The sequence below is a fragment of the Thamnophis elegans genome, chromosome 14 (genome assembly GCF_009769535.1).
Source record: "Thamnophis elegans isolate rThaEle1 chromosome 14, rThaEle1.pri, whole genome shotgun sequence".
NCBI lineage: Eukaryota > Metazoa > Chordata > Lepidosauria > Squamata > Colubridae > Thamnophis > Thamnophis elegans.
Window position 1 is genome coordinate 28,972,545 of NC_045554.1, and position 16,228 is coordinate 28,988,772.

General features: G+C 43.7%; 1 protein-coding gene across 3 annotated transcripts in view; it reads left to right on the plus strand.

The window, feature by feature from the left end:
* The first annotated feature begins 9,894 nt into the window (after positions 1 to 9,894).
* SLC7A6 (solute carrier family 7 member 6) overlaps positions 9,895 to 16,228 on the plus strand; it is a 62,385-nt gene continuing 56,051 nt past the window's right edge. For 2 of the 3 annotated variants that reach the window (XM_032230409.1, XM_032230411.1), the window contains exon 1: positions 11,296 to 11,494. The gene's annotated coding sequence lies outside the window, so the exon portion shown is untranslated. Of the gene's footprint in view, positions 9,978 to 11,295; positions 11,495 to 16,228 lie in introns of those variants that run through there. The other variant, XM_032230410.1, reaches the window with a different exon arrangement.

A 16,228-nucleotide genomic window follows, 5' to 3' on the forward strand; every position in this document is an offset into this window, starting at 1 on the left:
GGGTTTTTGAGGACAAGATTGAGGAGGAGGAAAAGGCCATTCTTTTCAGAAGAATTGGATCTTTACAAAACCCAAAATATAGAACCTTCTCTTATCTAGAGTAATTGTGGATTTATGGGGAAACTAACAAAGCTACTCTTTTGTAATTTATATCCTATGGGATGGCATAAGAAAATTGATTTTAAAAGTTCAGGGGTTCACTTTTAAAGCTACTGTTTTGGTGTGGGTTAAGAAGACATAAATAACATTATCTCCAGCCCAAAGCAAACATATTTTTCCATTTCTCCATTTCCTTTCCCCTCCTCTGAAGTCGGTGCAACATGATACAAAGTTCATATCAGGATACAGTTGTTGTTGTTTTTTAAAATATTTCTTCCAACTCTTAAATTGGAAACCTCTTAATATGCTTACTTAGGTGAAGAGGATTTTTTTTCTTTTTCTTTGCAAACAATTGCCTTGCCAGTTTGCATTTATATCTCGAGCAAGATAAGAATGTTTGTTAAAAGACCTCATTTGAAATTCTTTTGACCTCTTCTTGAAATACAGTTATAGTTGCTCCAGCTTTTAAGAAGAGATTGGACAACTATTGGTCTGAAATGGTATGGGATCTCCTGCTTCAGCAAGAAAAAATGGTTGAAAAGTAATCAAAGAGAGAAACAACCTGGAATTAAGGAGAAACTTTCTAACAGTGAGGACAATTAACCAGTGCCACCAGAGGTTGTAGCTGCTCCATCACTGGAGGCTTTTAAGAAGAGACTGGGCTACCACTTGTCTGAAATGGTATAGGATCTCCAGCTTGGGGTTGGTCTAGAGGACCTCCAAGATCCTTTCCAGCTCCATTCTGATTGATATTTAGGACTCAACATCTCCTAGGTTTTCTTGATTGAGCAGGGGGCTGGACTAGAAGATCTCCAAGGTTCCTTCCAGACTTCTCTTCTCTTCTCTTCTACTCTAGTCTAGTCTAGTCTAGTCCAGTGTTTTTCAACCACTGTGCCGCGGCACACTAGTGTGCCGTGACATAGTGTAAGGTGTGCCGTGGGAAAAACACCTGCCAGGTGTTTTTGCCTCGGGACATCTCTGTGTGTGTCCCGAAAGTTGCTTTCGGGACACAGGGATGCCTCTATTAAGTCCCTGCGGCCCCACGTTTACTTTAAAAACGCAGGGACAGCCGGGAGGTAGCGCACGCAGGGACATCACTGACGTCCCATGCGTGCGCCCATAGCAACAATCGCGGAGGATTCAAGAGAATTACTTTATATATAGTCAATATAGGCACAGAGTTAAAATTTTTTAACATTTTCTAATGGTGGTGTGCCTCGTGATTTTTTTCATGAAAAAAGTGTGCCTTTGCACAAAAAAGGTTGAAAAACACTGGTCTAGTCTACTCTACTCTTAAGTGGGTTGGATTAGAAGACCTCCAAGGTACCTTCCAACTCTGTTATACTCTTATTCCATTTTGTGGGGGGAAATATTCAATCCCTTGTAGATTTTCTTTTTTAAATTTCTCTGTCACGGGCCATGATCAGAACTTTCTTAGTTTTGGGTGATGTATAAAAGCAGTCTATGAACCAACAGCTAGTTGCTATTAGACGCTGGTTTCCCTTAAATACGTCAACATATGACGTGCAAATTCAGTCCATCCAGTTCACAAGATCATTAAGGCCCATTAATTAAACAATCGGGGCATGCATATCTCTTTTGCTTCTTTTATTATACTAACATTCTCTCTAAGTAGATTCTACAAAAATGTCATTTCCTATTCAATTCCCCCCGCGCCGTCAAATAGTTGTTGGTGCCCATCCAGTTGGAAACTATTATAAAACTACATCTAAATCATTGGGAATGTATCACTCCAGAGATTTGAAATGGAAAAGATTTTGGAGAATATTGAATCTTGTGAACTGTAGCTATTATTGAAGGAAAAGTTTTAATATTCAATAAGATCAGGTGGGTTATTAGAGACTCTGGAAAGTCAACTTTTTTTAATTTAAGAAGATCTTTTCTGAGATTTAAATTTTGTTGGATGGATAGGTTTTTTTTATTCATTTCAGCTGTCTAAGCACATATAAATATTTGTACATGCATTCTGCTTGGATTCACTCTTCTTGCTGCTGAGCCATAATGTTTGTTCATTCTGTATTGAAGAAACCCATCAGCTGTATTTAGACACCAGAGTTAGTAAACTGCAATGATTCGGTGTACTGAATATATTAAGCCACTGTTTCTTAAAATATGGTCCAAGTCCCTCTGGGAATAACTGGAGAACTTCTCAGGGGTCTTCAAAATCAAAAAGATTTCCAGCCTATTAATAATACAAGATAAAAATCCCACCAAACAACCCTGAGATGTGACAGCAATTTTAATTTTCAATATGGTAAATACTGATATGCAAACAAAAGCTGTTTTGAGATCCTCAATATTTTTTTTAAAAAAGGAAGCAGTCCTGGGTGATTTTTTTTTTAAAGAAAAATGCATTAAAGCAGGGATGTCAAACTCAATTTCATTGAGGGACGCATCAGGGTTGTGTTTGAACTTGGGTGGGGTGGGCGTGGCCAGCTTTACATCACTCCTATCGGAGGCACCTGTGGTGGCCCAAGCACTTTGCCAGAGAAAATGTTCTTCCGAACTCTGTTTTCTCCCGACAGCGTCCTGCAACCCTCTGCCAGCAAAAGTGGAGCTCAGAAGGGCCACGTGTGCCCCCCCAACTCCAGGCACCACGGGCCACTCCTTTACTTTTTTCCAGGATGGCCCCATGGGCCAGATCTAAGCACCCCGTGAGCCAGATCCGGCCTCCAGGCCTAAAGTGACACCCCTGCATTTAAGCAATAGTGTATTACTTCAATACTAACCCAACGATAAACCATGTAGCAGGTTAGTAGTCTAGGTCCATGATGGCAAACCTATGGCATGCATGCCACAGGTGGTACACGGAGCCATATTTGCTGGTACGCGAGCCATCAGGTCCTGTGCACCAGCATGTGCCGGCCAGTTGATTTTCGGCCTTCTGGAGGTCTGGGGGTGGCCGTTTTCAGCCTCCCCAGGCTTCAGGAAAACCACCAGAGCCTGGAGATGGTGAAAAATGGCCTCAATGGACGAACCAGAAGTTCAGAAACAATTAGTTTCCAGCTTCCAGAGAGCCTCCATGGGACTCGGGGAGGCCATTTTCATTCTCCCCAGGCTTCAGGAAAACCACCAGAGCCTGGAGATGGTGAAAAATGGCCTCAATGGGCGAACCAGAAGTTCAGAAACAATTAGTTTCCAGCTTCCGGAGAGCCTCCATGGGACTCAGGGAGGCCATTTTCATTCTCCCCAGGCTTCAGGAAAACCACCAGAGCCTGGAGATGGTGAAAAATGGCCTCAATGGGCGAACCAGAAGTTCAGAAACAATTAGTTTCCAGCTTCCGGAGAGCCTCCATGGGACTCAGGGAGGCCATTTTCATTCTCCCCAGGCTTCAGGAAAGCCTCCAGAGCCTGGAGAGGGCGAAAACTCCCCCCTGGGTGGGGAGTGTGTGTGTCATGCCCACATGTGCGAGGCGGGGGTTTTGTGCCCATGCGCAGGTGGGCGGGTCCCATTGAATTGTGGGCACACACTTGCAATAGCACACAATTTTGGCACGCCTTTACAAAAAGGTTCGCCGTCATTAGACTAGGTGAAGCCAACACAACTAAATCGCTTTGTGAAAATAACCTTGGAATGAAAATGCAGGCAGTTCTCAACTTACCATTTAGTGACTAGTTACAACAGCGCTGAAAAAAGCGGCTTGCAACGAGTCCTCACCCTTATGTCTGTTGCAGCATTCCCCCTGGTGGCTTAATCAAGATTTGAGTGCTTGGCAACTGGCCTTATCTATGACGGTTGCAGCATCCCAAGGTCATTTGATGGCTATTTATGACCTTCCCAGGATGCAGGATGCATTTCACAATTGCGTAATTGACTTGATGCCCTCCCCCCCAAAAAAGTTTTGTCAAACCGGGCATGATTCGCTGAACGACTGCCTTACTTAGTGACAGGGATTCTGGGCCCAGTTTGTGGTCTTAAATCAAGGATTACCTTGCACAGGAGGTGAACGTGGAGTCAGCGTGAATCATGCTCTTTTTTTAAAGCATTGTTTCCCTGTCTTCAGGTATTTTTAGCAACTAAAACCGGTTTTAGGTATGGATTGATCTCATCATTTTCTTTCTTTGCTTTGCTCTCTTCCGTGTGACAAATATTTGCCAGGTTCATTCCTTTCTCCAACTTGGAGCCCTTCTGGAGGTTGTTTTCTCTGCCTGTGACTGTTATTGCTTCTTTTCTTTGGCCCTGACTCTTCGTATCTTTGGCCCTTCCTAAACATCCAAAGCTGGACATAATGTTCTAGATGAGATCTGACCGGTGACATTTCTTATTCATTTCAACATATGCCTTGATCAGGCTCCGTGCAAGTACAGTATTTTGTGTTCTTTTTGATCCCTTGGTATATTCATTCGTAGTCACTTTGTGCTTCGTAGGCGAGCCAATTTTAAGGATAATATGTAGATAAGCCACAAATGCTTGCTTTCACATCCTGTGCTAAGGTACCAACTATGGCTTACAAAGGCTGGGTTTAGAATAGAATAGAGCTGGAAGGGACCTTGGAGGTCTTCTAGTCCAGCCCCCTGCTCAAGCAGGAGACCCTATACCATCTCGGACAAGTGACTGCCCAGTCTCTTCTTAAAAGCCTCCAGTGATGAAGCACCTACAATTTCTGGAGGCAAGCTGTTCCACTAGTTAATTGTTCTCATTGTAAGGAGATTTCTCCTTAATTCCAGGTTGCTTCTTTCCATGATTAGTTTCTGTCCATTGCTTCTTAGCTTGCCTTCTGGTGCTTTGGAAAATAGGTGGACTCCCTCTTCTTTGTATAAAAGAACTAGGGGTGACATGATAGCAGAGTTCCAATATTTGAGGGGCTGCCACCAAGAAGAGGGGGTCCACTATTCTCCAAAGCACCAGAAGTCAGATCAAGAAGTAATGGATGGAAACTAATCAAGGAGAGAACCAACTGAGAAATTAGGAGGCATTTCCTGAGCAAACAGTTAATCAGTGGAATGCTTAGACGTTGCTCCATCACTGGAGGTTTTCAAGAAGAGACTGAACGGTATGGGAGTCTCCTGCTTGTGCAGGGGGTTGGACTAGAAGACCTCCAAGGTCCCTTCCAACTCTGTTGTTCTGTTTGGTTATAAAGTAGCTGAGCTGGAGGCCATCCCATCTGCAGCAAAGAATGTCTTCCTATTGTGAGAAGAGTTGTTTTTATCCCAGTGTGCAATGTTTCTTTTATCTAAGATTTCGAGAGTTCACAGCAGGGTCTAAAATAAAGGCGTCTCATTGAGAATGATTTAATACACAGACTTCTTAGGCAATTAAGCCAAACAAAGATCCCATCACATTCAATTTAGCCGACGTCTGGAAGCAAAAATTAAACAGCAAAGGAAAACAACAATATTGCGAATGCCAAGGAAGGACCAATGGTTATCAAAAGTCCTCCTCCCAATATTGCTGCAGTATTCAGGGCTATTAATTGCTCCCCAAAATACATCACACAGAGGAATTCAAAGGAATGTAAGCATCCAAGAGGGAAAATAACAGAACAACAAGTTGGAAGGGACCTTGGAGGTCTTCTAGTTCAACCCCCTGCTCAAGCAGGAGACTCTAGACTACTTCAGACAAATGGTTGTCAAGTCCCTACTTAAAAGCCCCTGGTGTTGGAGCATCACAACTTCTGAAGTCAAGCTGTTCCATGGGTTGGTTGTTCTTACTATCCGGAAATATCTCCTTAGTTCTCAGTTGCTTCTCTCTGTTCTGTTTTCAGCCATCGTTTCATCTCTTGCCTTCTGGTGCTTTGGGAAATAGGTGAATCTCCTCTTTTTTGTGGCAACCCCTCAGATATTGGAACATTGCTATCATGTCACCCCATAGTTCTTTTCACCTTTGGTCTTAAAGGTAAAGGTTCTCCTTGCACATAGGTGCTAGTTGTTCCTGACTCTAGGGGGTGGTGCTCATCTCATTTCAAAGCCGAAGAGCCAGCGCTGCCCGAAGACGTCTCCGTGGTCATGTGGCCGGCATGACTAAATGCCGAAGGTGCACGAAACGCTGTTGCCTTCCCACCAAAGGTGGTTCCTATTTTTCTACTTCATTTTTTACGTGCGTTCTAACTGCTAGATTGGCAGAAGTTGGGACAAGTAATGGGAGCTCCCTCTGTTACGTGGCGCTAGGGATTCAAACCACTGAACTGCCAACCTTTCTGATCGACAAGCTCAGCGTCTTAGCCACTGAGCCACCCTGTCCCCCCTTCACTAGACTAGACATACCCAATTTCTGCAAACCTTCATATGTTTTAGCCTTCAGCCCGCCAATCATCTTTTTCGCCTTTCTCTGCACTCTTGCCAGCATCATGATGGATAGGAAATTAAAAATAAAATACTTTGAGCATGCTGGGAAATTGTGAGCTGCACATGTGGAGGGTGTAATGAGAGAACGATTGTAGCATGGATGTTTTTTCCTTATGCAGAGGCTCTATGGCTTGATAAAATGCATGGATGGAGGTGGGCTTCTTTGCCAAGCAATAAGAATTCCCTCATTTTTTACTTCACCACAGAGAAAACAAGGAGAGCAGATCCAGAAATTACGGAGGGAAGACTTTATTAATTGTGGCTCAAAAGTCATTTGGCAGAATTCCAAGAGGATACAAGAGGAGAAAGGGGGAAAAATTAGAAAGTCCTTTAGGCAAAAAATATTTCAAATGCAAATATGAATGAAACTGGAAGCTTTTCTTTTCGGTATGATTGGCAAGACAATTTTATAACAATTTGGAGTGATATCTGTTTGCATGGTGATAGCTGTGGGGATTGTACTTGAAAAGAAAAAGGGATGCCGACTGGATTTTAAAATTGACAATTAGCAGAGATGAGAAAATTAAATGCTTTGATTAGAGATAATGGACTAGACAGCTTTATAAGATATTGGAAACCATTTGTGGACTTTCTGCAAGGTAAATACAATAACAGATGGTTAACAGAGGGATTTGAATATTAGTGTAATGTTTAGCTCAACCTGCTCAATTACATATAGTTGTTAGTTGCGAAGTCGTGTCTGACTCGTGTCCCCATGGACAACGTTCCTCCAGGCCTTCCTGTCCTCTACCATCCTCTCGAGTCCATTTAAGCTCATGGCGGCTGCTTCAGTGACTCCATCCAACCACCTCCTTCTCTGTCGTCCCCTTCTTCTTTTGCCCTCAATCTTTCCCAGCATTAGGCTTTTCTCCAGGGAGTCTTTCAGTGAGGAAATTCAATTTCTTTTACTACCAGTTTGGTGAGCATGGCAGGGGAAGGGTACTGGAAAACCCCTATTCCCACCCTACTCTGGGGCCATTATATTTGAGGGATACAAAATATTAGTCCTTGATGGTTTAGAAAAAATAGAATATAATTCTTTATTGGCCAAGTGTATTTGGACACACAAGGAATTTGTCTTTGGTGCATATGTTCTCATTGTACATAAAGAGAAATAAAATAGAATACATTCATCAAGAATCATAAGATACAACACAGTGATAGTCATAGGTTACTAATAAGCAATCAAATTATACTTGGAAACAAATAAAACAATATAAATGTTAAAAATACAAGCAACATGGTTATAGTCATAAGTGGGAGGAGATAGGTACTAGGAAGGATGAGAAGAATAATAGTAATACAGTCTTAATAAATAATTTGACAGTGTTGTGGGAATTAATTGTTAAGCAGAGTAATGGCATTCAGAAAAAAAACTGTACTTGTGTCTTGTTGTTCTGGTGTGCTGTGCCCTATGGCGTCCTTTTGAGTGTAGGAGTTGAAACAATTTATGTCCAGGATGTGAGGGGTCTGTAGATATTTTCACAGCCCTCTTTTTGACTCGTGCAGCGGACAGGTCCTCAATGGAAGGCAGGATGGCACCCATTGTTTTTTCTGTAGTTCTCTGAAGTCTGTTGGGTTGCAGAGCCAAACCAGACAGATATGGTGGTGCAGATGACATGAAGGCGATATTACAAATGACCCTGGAGGAATATTTCTCTCTCAACGAATCAGAATATATTTTATTTTCTGCATTGATAAGATTGTGGAATTCTGTTGCTGAGATCTGAGATCGAGCAACAAGAATTCAGGTACATAATTAAGAACATGAAACTATAGAAACATACATTAAAATGAAACATACCCCTAATGACAACATAGCAAGATCTGTAGATAGCAGATTAAATAACATGAATACTTTAGAATTTTATTTTTCCAAATTGCCTATTCTTATTTATGGTATAGGAAGGATAAATACAACAGCATTAGATGTATTGTAGTAAGGGCTATAAATAGTTAATCTCCTAATAAAAATAAAAATAATACCGTATATACTCGAGTATAGGCCGACCCGAATATAAGCCGAGGCACCTAATTTTACCACAAAAAACTGGAAAAGTTATTGACTCGAGTATAAGCCTAGGGTGGGAAATGCAGCAGCTACCGGTAAATTTCAAAAATAAAAATAGATACCAATAATGTTTTTGAATATTTATTTCAAAGAAAAACAGTAAACTAGCGGTGTATTCAATGAAATACTTCACTCACCTCATGATGCTGATGTCCCGCTGTGATGATGATGTCCCGTGCAGCTGCGGGAGCGATGTCCCGCCTCCTATGACACACGGCACAGTGATTCCTATCATTGGATCACTGTACCAGAGGAGGTGGGACATCGCTATGTGGCTGCTTGCCATAACAAGGAGGAGGTGGGACATCGTTGCAGAGCGGCAGGAGGGGGAGGAAGGGGAATCGTAAGACAGCCCTGCATTACATTAGAACGTGAGGAGGGGGGATGGTGCGGTGCGCGCTGCGCGGCAAACTGACACAGAGGGAGGGGAAACTCACAGGGGCACTGGGCCATTCACGAGTGTCACACAGCGGCATGGCCCCGCCCCTTTTTCTCCTCCATTTCGGGCAAATTTTTCACTGACTCGAGTATAAGCCGAGGCGGCTTTTTTCAGCCCAAAAAGTGGGCTGAAAAACTAGGCTTATACTCGAGTATATACAGTAATTGCACTGATGAAATTGGCTATCTTCCTAGATATTCCAGGATTTGTGTCAGCTAAGAGAATTTAAGTGAAGGGTGTCCAATTTTGGCAATTTTAAGACCTGTGAACTTCAATTCCCAGAATTTCCTTAGCCAACAATACTGAATGGGGAATTTGGGGAGCTGACGTCCACAGGTGCATGGGGAATTCCACATGCTGGATGGGGAATTTCTAGGAATTGAAGTCCACAGGTCTTAAAGTTGCCAAGGTTGGACTTAATGTTTGCTCCTGATCAGTTATAACACTTTAACTACCAAGTCTTTATCAAACCAGAAAGTGTGGCATCTGTTTCGTCTAAATTCTGAGATTCTTTCATTCTTTTCATTATCTCCTTAAATCTAACTACTTCCTCAACAGGGATTCAATGGAACAATCAAGTGTTTATTGCCTTGTTTTAAACCATCCTAGCTTGGAGTGATTTCCACTGACTGTATTTACTGCTACCCAGCATTGCAATTCTATCTGTTTTCTTCCCAGTTCCTTCCGACTGTCAAATGTCATGGAGGAGTCTGTGAAGTTAGCTGATTAATCCATGCTGGTTTGCTTTGTTGGTCAATGAGTAACTACACTGGTTCAGAAAGAGATGCCCCTTTGAAGGTGTCTAGCATCTAAGGCAGAAAGCAAACACAGAGCGGTAATCCTCACCAACAGACATACGACTAAAGGAGGAAGAAGGCCCATTACAAAATGTGACATGCAGTATTATGTAGCAAAGAGGGAATCATTCACCAGCTTAAGTTAATATTAATAGAAAATGGCTGGACCTGATGACCACAGTCACTCGTGGTCTGCTCCCTTCAATGACTGCTTGAAAATGTCAGTTAATTCCAGTAGCTATTACAACAGGTTGATTCCTTCCAGGTAAGTAGCATTTACTGCTTTGAGTGTTTTTCTGAGCAAGGATTTGTCCTAAGAGTCTATGTGGCCAGTGACATCAATACAATACAATACAATAGCAGAGTTGGAAGGGACCTTGGAGATCTTCCAGTCCAACCCCCTGCCTAGGCAGGAAACCCTACACCATTTCAGACATCATCATTGGAGGCTTCCCTCCAAAGCCTTTAAGAAAAAAAGAGAGGAGGTGACCATGAAAGGCAGTCCTCGATTTACATCCAGAATTGGGTGCAGAATTTCCATTGCTAGGCAAGCCACATTTACAAGGCTTTTTTACACATTTTATGACCATTGCAGCATTACATGACCAAAATTCGAATGCTTGGCAACTGACTCACATTTCTTTTGAGACTTTCTTGATCAGCAAAGTCAAGAGGCCTTTAAGGGGTGCGCATAAGCGCACCAGCATGCCTACCATCCCTGTCCTAATATTCCTTTTTTTATTCGTATCCATTTTATGTATCCAAAATCATGTTTATACTTATATCTGTTATCTAATTCATGCTGGATGAATAAATACATAAAAATGAAAGGAGGTTTATTATACCATTATTATAAACCCTTATTATAAATTAATGTTTATTGCCTAAACCAACCCCAAGGATGCATTTGCCTGGAATCCATCTATTCAGTATGGGACTTCTGGTATAATTGGCTAGAGGAAAGAGGAAAAAAAAATAGGAAAGTAATAAAGGGAAGAAAAAAAGAGCAAGAAACTACAAAATAAATACAAAACCACAGGATTAACAAGAGGATTGATTGTAGATTAAACATAGTACGGTAAAAGGAAATATAAGAAAATTGAATGTATATAAAAAGATGTAATGTATAGAAGGATTGTAATGTATTGAATTAGTGGAGGGAAAAAAAAGATGTAAAACTTATATAGATATAGACATATTGGATATATATGTACAGAGAAGAGAAACACAATGGATATATAAAAGATGTAGAAGTGCTGCAGAGATGACATAAATGTGTAAATAAAATAAAATAAAAAATAAAATAAACAAATAAATAAAACAATAAAATAAAATAATGAAATAAAATAATAAAATAATAAAAAATAAAATAAAATAAAATATCCCTTCCCTCCCGCTGCTGCCAGAAGGGTCTGAAGCCCGTCGGAGGCTTCAGCGCCCCACGCGGCTACAGTCCTCCATTCCCGGTCAGACGACTCGCGATCAGCGTCCGGCGGAGACAAAGCGCTTCCCCGCCGCAAGGAGGGACGGGGGCGGGGCTCAAGGGACACGCCCCTACAGGGGCGGAGTCAGCGGGTGTCCAGCTGCGGAGGGGGAAAAAAAGAAGCCAGCGGGCCTGGCCAGGCTGTTTTGCCGCCCGGAGTCGGTGGCGGCAGGTCGGAGGCGGATTAGCCGGCCGGCCGTCCTTGGAGGGCGGCTGGCTGGCTGGAGGGAGAAAGGAAGGAGCAGACGCCGCCGGAGCATCATCATCATCATCCCCCGGGAGGGGAGGGAACCGGCCAGGTGGGTGAATGGATGGCTAGATGGATGGATTCCGGGCTAAGGGTTGGCTTGGCCAACAAACCTAGCTTGCTTCTTTAAGCCCCGAATGATGGTTTCTGCCGCAGCCGGGTGCAACGCAGTTGCCTGCGCTTTGCAAAGAGACAACAGCCAAGGAGCCCTCGCGGCTCGCCTTCCTCGCTCCCAACCGGGCGGCTCAGCTCCGTCCCTGGCTCCAGAGAGGGGTGAGCCGGCCCGGCCTTGGGCAGGACGAGGGGCGAGCGGCCGGATGATTTGGGGGTCCGCTAAGCCAGCAGCCGGCGGTGGGCGGAACGCGGGGTGGTCTCTTGGGGCAAGGAGGGGCCTCCGGGGGTCGCCGGTCCTGCTGGAAGGGGATTCCAGCTTCTGCCTTTTGGGGGCTCTTCAGACAGTTGAAGCCCCCTCCCCCAGGTCTCTTTGAGTTGGGGATAGGGGTGCAAGAGAACCCTGACTGATTTTGGGGGTCCCCGCAGTCCAGAGCATCGCCTTGCAAAGGGGGAGCAGGTAAGGACTGCCCTGATTTTTCTCCCTCTCTCCGGAGGCCAAATTTTTTTTGCCTTCTCTTCCTGCTGGGATGCGGTGCTTATTTTTTTCTTTTTGCACCACAATGCCCATCCTCCCCTGCCCAGGCTCAGACTTCGCTCTTCCCCCTCCCCTTCACCTTGGAGAGGAAGGCTTGAGAGGTTTTTGAAGAGGTCCTCTCTTCTTGTTGAGGGAACGGCGTCCCGGCGTCCCTTGTTGTTTGTGATGGGGAAAAAACAAAGTTTGGGGATTTATTTTTTCCCCTCCCCAGACTGCCCTTTGAAATCATCTCTTGTGTTTTGATGGCTGTGACTTTTCATTTTGGAAAGGTGGTTTTATGGCTGTCTTAGGGCTGGGTTTTTTTGTTTTTTTTAAATTGTGCATTGCTTTGGCAACCTTATAAGTCGGTAGAAAATATTAGTAATAAATAAAAAGCTCTGAGAGAGTAGAAAGACAGGGTTATAGAATGGTCAGCCTTCGACTTTTAGTAGCTTTGTTTCCAGCTGAGGACTTGCCTTATAAAGGTAAAGGTAAAGGTTCCCCTTGCACATAAATGCTAGTCGTTCCTGACTCTAGGGGGCGGTGCTCATCTCCATTTCAAAGCCGAAGAGTCAGCGCTGTCCGAAGACGTCTCTGTAGTCATGTGGCCGGCATGACTAAATGCCAAAGGCGCACGGAACGCTGTTACTTTCCCACCAAAGGTGGTTCCTATTTTTCTACTTGCATTTTTTACATGCTTTCAAACTGCTAGGTTGGCAGAAGCTGGGACAAGTAATGGGAGCTCACTCTGTTACGCGGTGCTAGGGATTCAAAACACCGAACTGCCGACTTTTCTGATCAACAAGCTGAGGGTCTTAGCCACTGAGCCACTATCTCCCTTGAACTTGCGTTATACCTTTGACTATTTCCAGTGGATATGGGAAAAGTCTTTTGGGTGGGATGTGAAGTGGAAATTGATTCTCTTAGAGCAGTTTAGTCAAAACTGCTTGACACTTAGGAGTGTCAAACTTGATTTCATTGAGGGCCACATCAGGGTTGTGTTTGTCCTTGGGTGAGTGGGGTTGGCATGGCCAGGGTGGGCGTGATCAGCTCGATGTCACTCATGTTGGGGGTGCCAGTTGTGGCCTGAGCACTGCCAGTGAAAACAGGCTCCTAAGCTCCGTTTCCGGCTGCCACGTCCTCCTGCAACCCTCTGCCAGCGAAAACGGAGCTCAGGAGGGCTGCATGTGGCCATTTTCACCAGCAGGGACATGTGGGACAGTCCTTCGCTGTTCCAGGGAGGTCCCATAGGCCAGATCTAAGCCCCCCGTGGGCTGGATCTGACCCCTGGGCCTTGAGTTTGACACCCCTGGTCTAGTGGTTATAGCACCAGGCTATAAACCAGGATGTTGTGCGTTCTAGTCTTCCAGTATTTGACGAGCTGCCCCACAGAGAGGAAGGCGTTGACCTATTCTCTAAGGCACCAGAAGGCAGGAGAAGAAGTAATGGCTGGAAGATCATTAATGAGAGATCCAATCTAGAACTAAGGAGAAATTTCCTGATGGTGAGACAATTAATCCATGGAACAGCTTGCCTTCAGAAGTTGTGGATGCTCCAACACTCACAAGAAGAAGACTAGACACCCATTTGTCTTGAATGGTCTAGGATCTCCTGCTTGAGCAGGGGTTGGACTAGAAGACCTCTTAGGTCCTTTCCAACCCTCTTGGGCTAGTCATTCTCTCAGCCTTAGGAAGATGGTTACGGCAAAGTGCTTCTGAACTCTTGCCAAGAACTGGCAGTTGCCAGGAATTAACAATGACTCAAAGCCTCTAAAAAGTTGCCTTTTACTAAATCAGCATTTCAATCTCTCTTGCTTGGCTGTGTCATGCTTTGGGGAATGGCAGATGAGAATTTTCTCAGCTATTTAAAGGTCCTGGTATCCTTCATTTGCAAAATGTCTAGACCAGGTTTTTTTTTTGGGGGGGGAGGGTGTTTTAGAGACCTTGGCAGCTTTAAAATGGAAGGATGTCAACTCCCAGAATCCCCCTGCCAGCGTGAGTGGAACGGAAATTCTGGGCATTGAGGTCTACACCCCTCTTAATCAAGGCTAAGAATCACTGGCCTAAGTCGTGGTTTGCATCACCAGACTTGTTAACATAAAACCCAACTGGTTGGGTTCACACATAACCTATTAAAACAAACCTTGCTCAGAGTTTATTTATTTATGAAATATTTGGGCATATATATCTGCCCAACTCATTCCCAATGCCTCTGGACGGCTTTCAATTAATAAATGCCTTATTAAGCATCGTTAAGAATCACCTTATTAATTATTAATGGTTCAGCACACAGGCAGATGTTCAGATTTTTTTTTTATCCACCTCTCAAGTGCTTCCCAAGGAGTTGGGATAGGCAGATGTTGATTTGGTATGGTGTTGGAGGTAGTGTTGGGAGAGGTAAGCTAGGGGTGTCAAACTCATCACGGTGTCGTCACGTGACATATCAGGAATTTCGCTAACCTGGGCATGGGCCGGGAATTTGACAGCCCGGTTGTAAGCTGTTCTGAATAAAGCTTAGCTTTTTGCAATAATATGAAGGGAATTCTGGGAGTTGAAGTCCGCACTTCGACTTTATCAGTCTTTGAGATTTAAACCTTGCCAAGTTTGAGAAGCACGGATGGTCTCAAGTCTTTCTCGCTCTTTTCAGAACAAGTATAGCATTGCTGGGTGCCCGTAGGTGCCCTTTTCAATTCAGCTGCATGAATTTGTCGGGAATTCTGGGAGTTGAAGTTCCATAGCCCTTAAAGCTGCTAAGTTTAAGATTGGTCTAGATTGGCTGTAGCTAATGCTGATCTTAGTCTCTTTGTAACTGAGTTTTAGAACAGTGGCCCGATGGCTCAGTGGCTAAGACTCTGAATTTGTTGATCAGAAGGTCGGCAGTTCAGCGGTTCGAATCCCTAGCGCTGCATAATGGACGGAGCTCCTGTTACTTGTCCCAGCTTCTGACAGCCTAGCTGTTTGAAAGCATGTAAAAATGCTAGTAGAAAAAATAGGGACCACTTTGGTGGGAAGGTAATAGAACTCTGTGCCCCTTCGCCGTTTAGTCATGTCGGCCACATGACCATGGAGACGTCTTCGGACAGCACTGGCTCTTCGGCTTTGAAATGGAGATGAGCACTGCCCCCTAGAGTCGGGAACAAGCACCGCCCCCTAGAGTCAGGAACAACTAGCACATATGTGCAAGAGTAACCTTTACCTTTAATGCTTATATTAGTCTCTTTGTAACTAACTTTTAGAACAGGTTAACCAAGCTTGCTGAGGAAAAAGATGATTTGGATCCGATGGGATGTGTTTTGAGTTCTTGGAAGAGGAAGCTGTGTGTGTGATGTCATAATCGCTCTTAATGCAGGTAGTTCTCGACTTATGACCCCAATAGAGCCCAAAATGTCTGTCTTTAAGTGAAAGATTTGTTGTGAGTTTTGCCCCATTTTACGACTTTTCTTGCCAAAGTTAAACCAATCACTGCAGCCGCTAAGTTAGTGTTTCTCAACCTTGTCAACTTGAAGATGTCTGGACTTCAACTCCCAGAATTCCCCAGCCAGCGAATGCTATATGAGTTAGTCATTCGGTTGTTAAGTGAACCTGGCTTCCTCCTTGACTTTGCTTGTTAGGAGGTCGCAAAAGGGGATCACGTAACCCCCGGGACGCTGCAACCATCGTAAGTATGAAGCAGTTGCCAAGCATCTGAATTTCGATCATCTGATCGCGGGGGATACTGCAACCGTCATAAGTGTGAAAAACGATCATAAGCTTTTTTTTCAATGCTGTCGTCACTTTGAATGGTCATTAAATGAACTGAGGCCCTGTTTCTTTAAACCTCACCTAGGATCCTTATTTTCAGGTTTTGCTCCTGTTATCTCTTAACTCTCTCCTGGCCTATTTTTCTTTTAAATATTTTTTTAAAAAAGGAATATGAGAATTCCTGTAATTCTGGTCCTTTGCAAAAAGTTATATGGATTGGTAGAGGACGAAGGCTAAGTAATCAGCTGAGCTCTGGTTACTTAAAAGACAAACATTTCCTTAAAAAAGCAAATACTTTCTTACCCTCCAGCATTTCCTTTTGCATGACTGGTATAAAAAAAGAAGGAACAATGCGGTGTTAACTTATTTGTCTGGAACTGCTGTTTGTTATTGTTAACAAAGCCATTTTTTTTTTAAA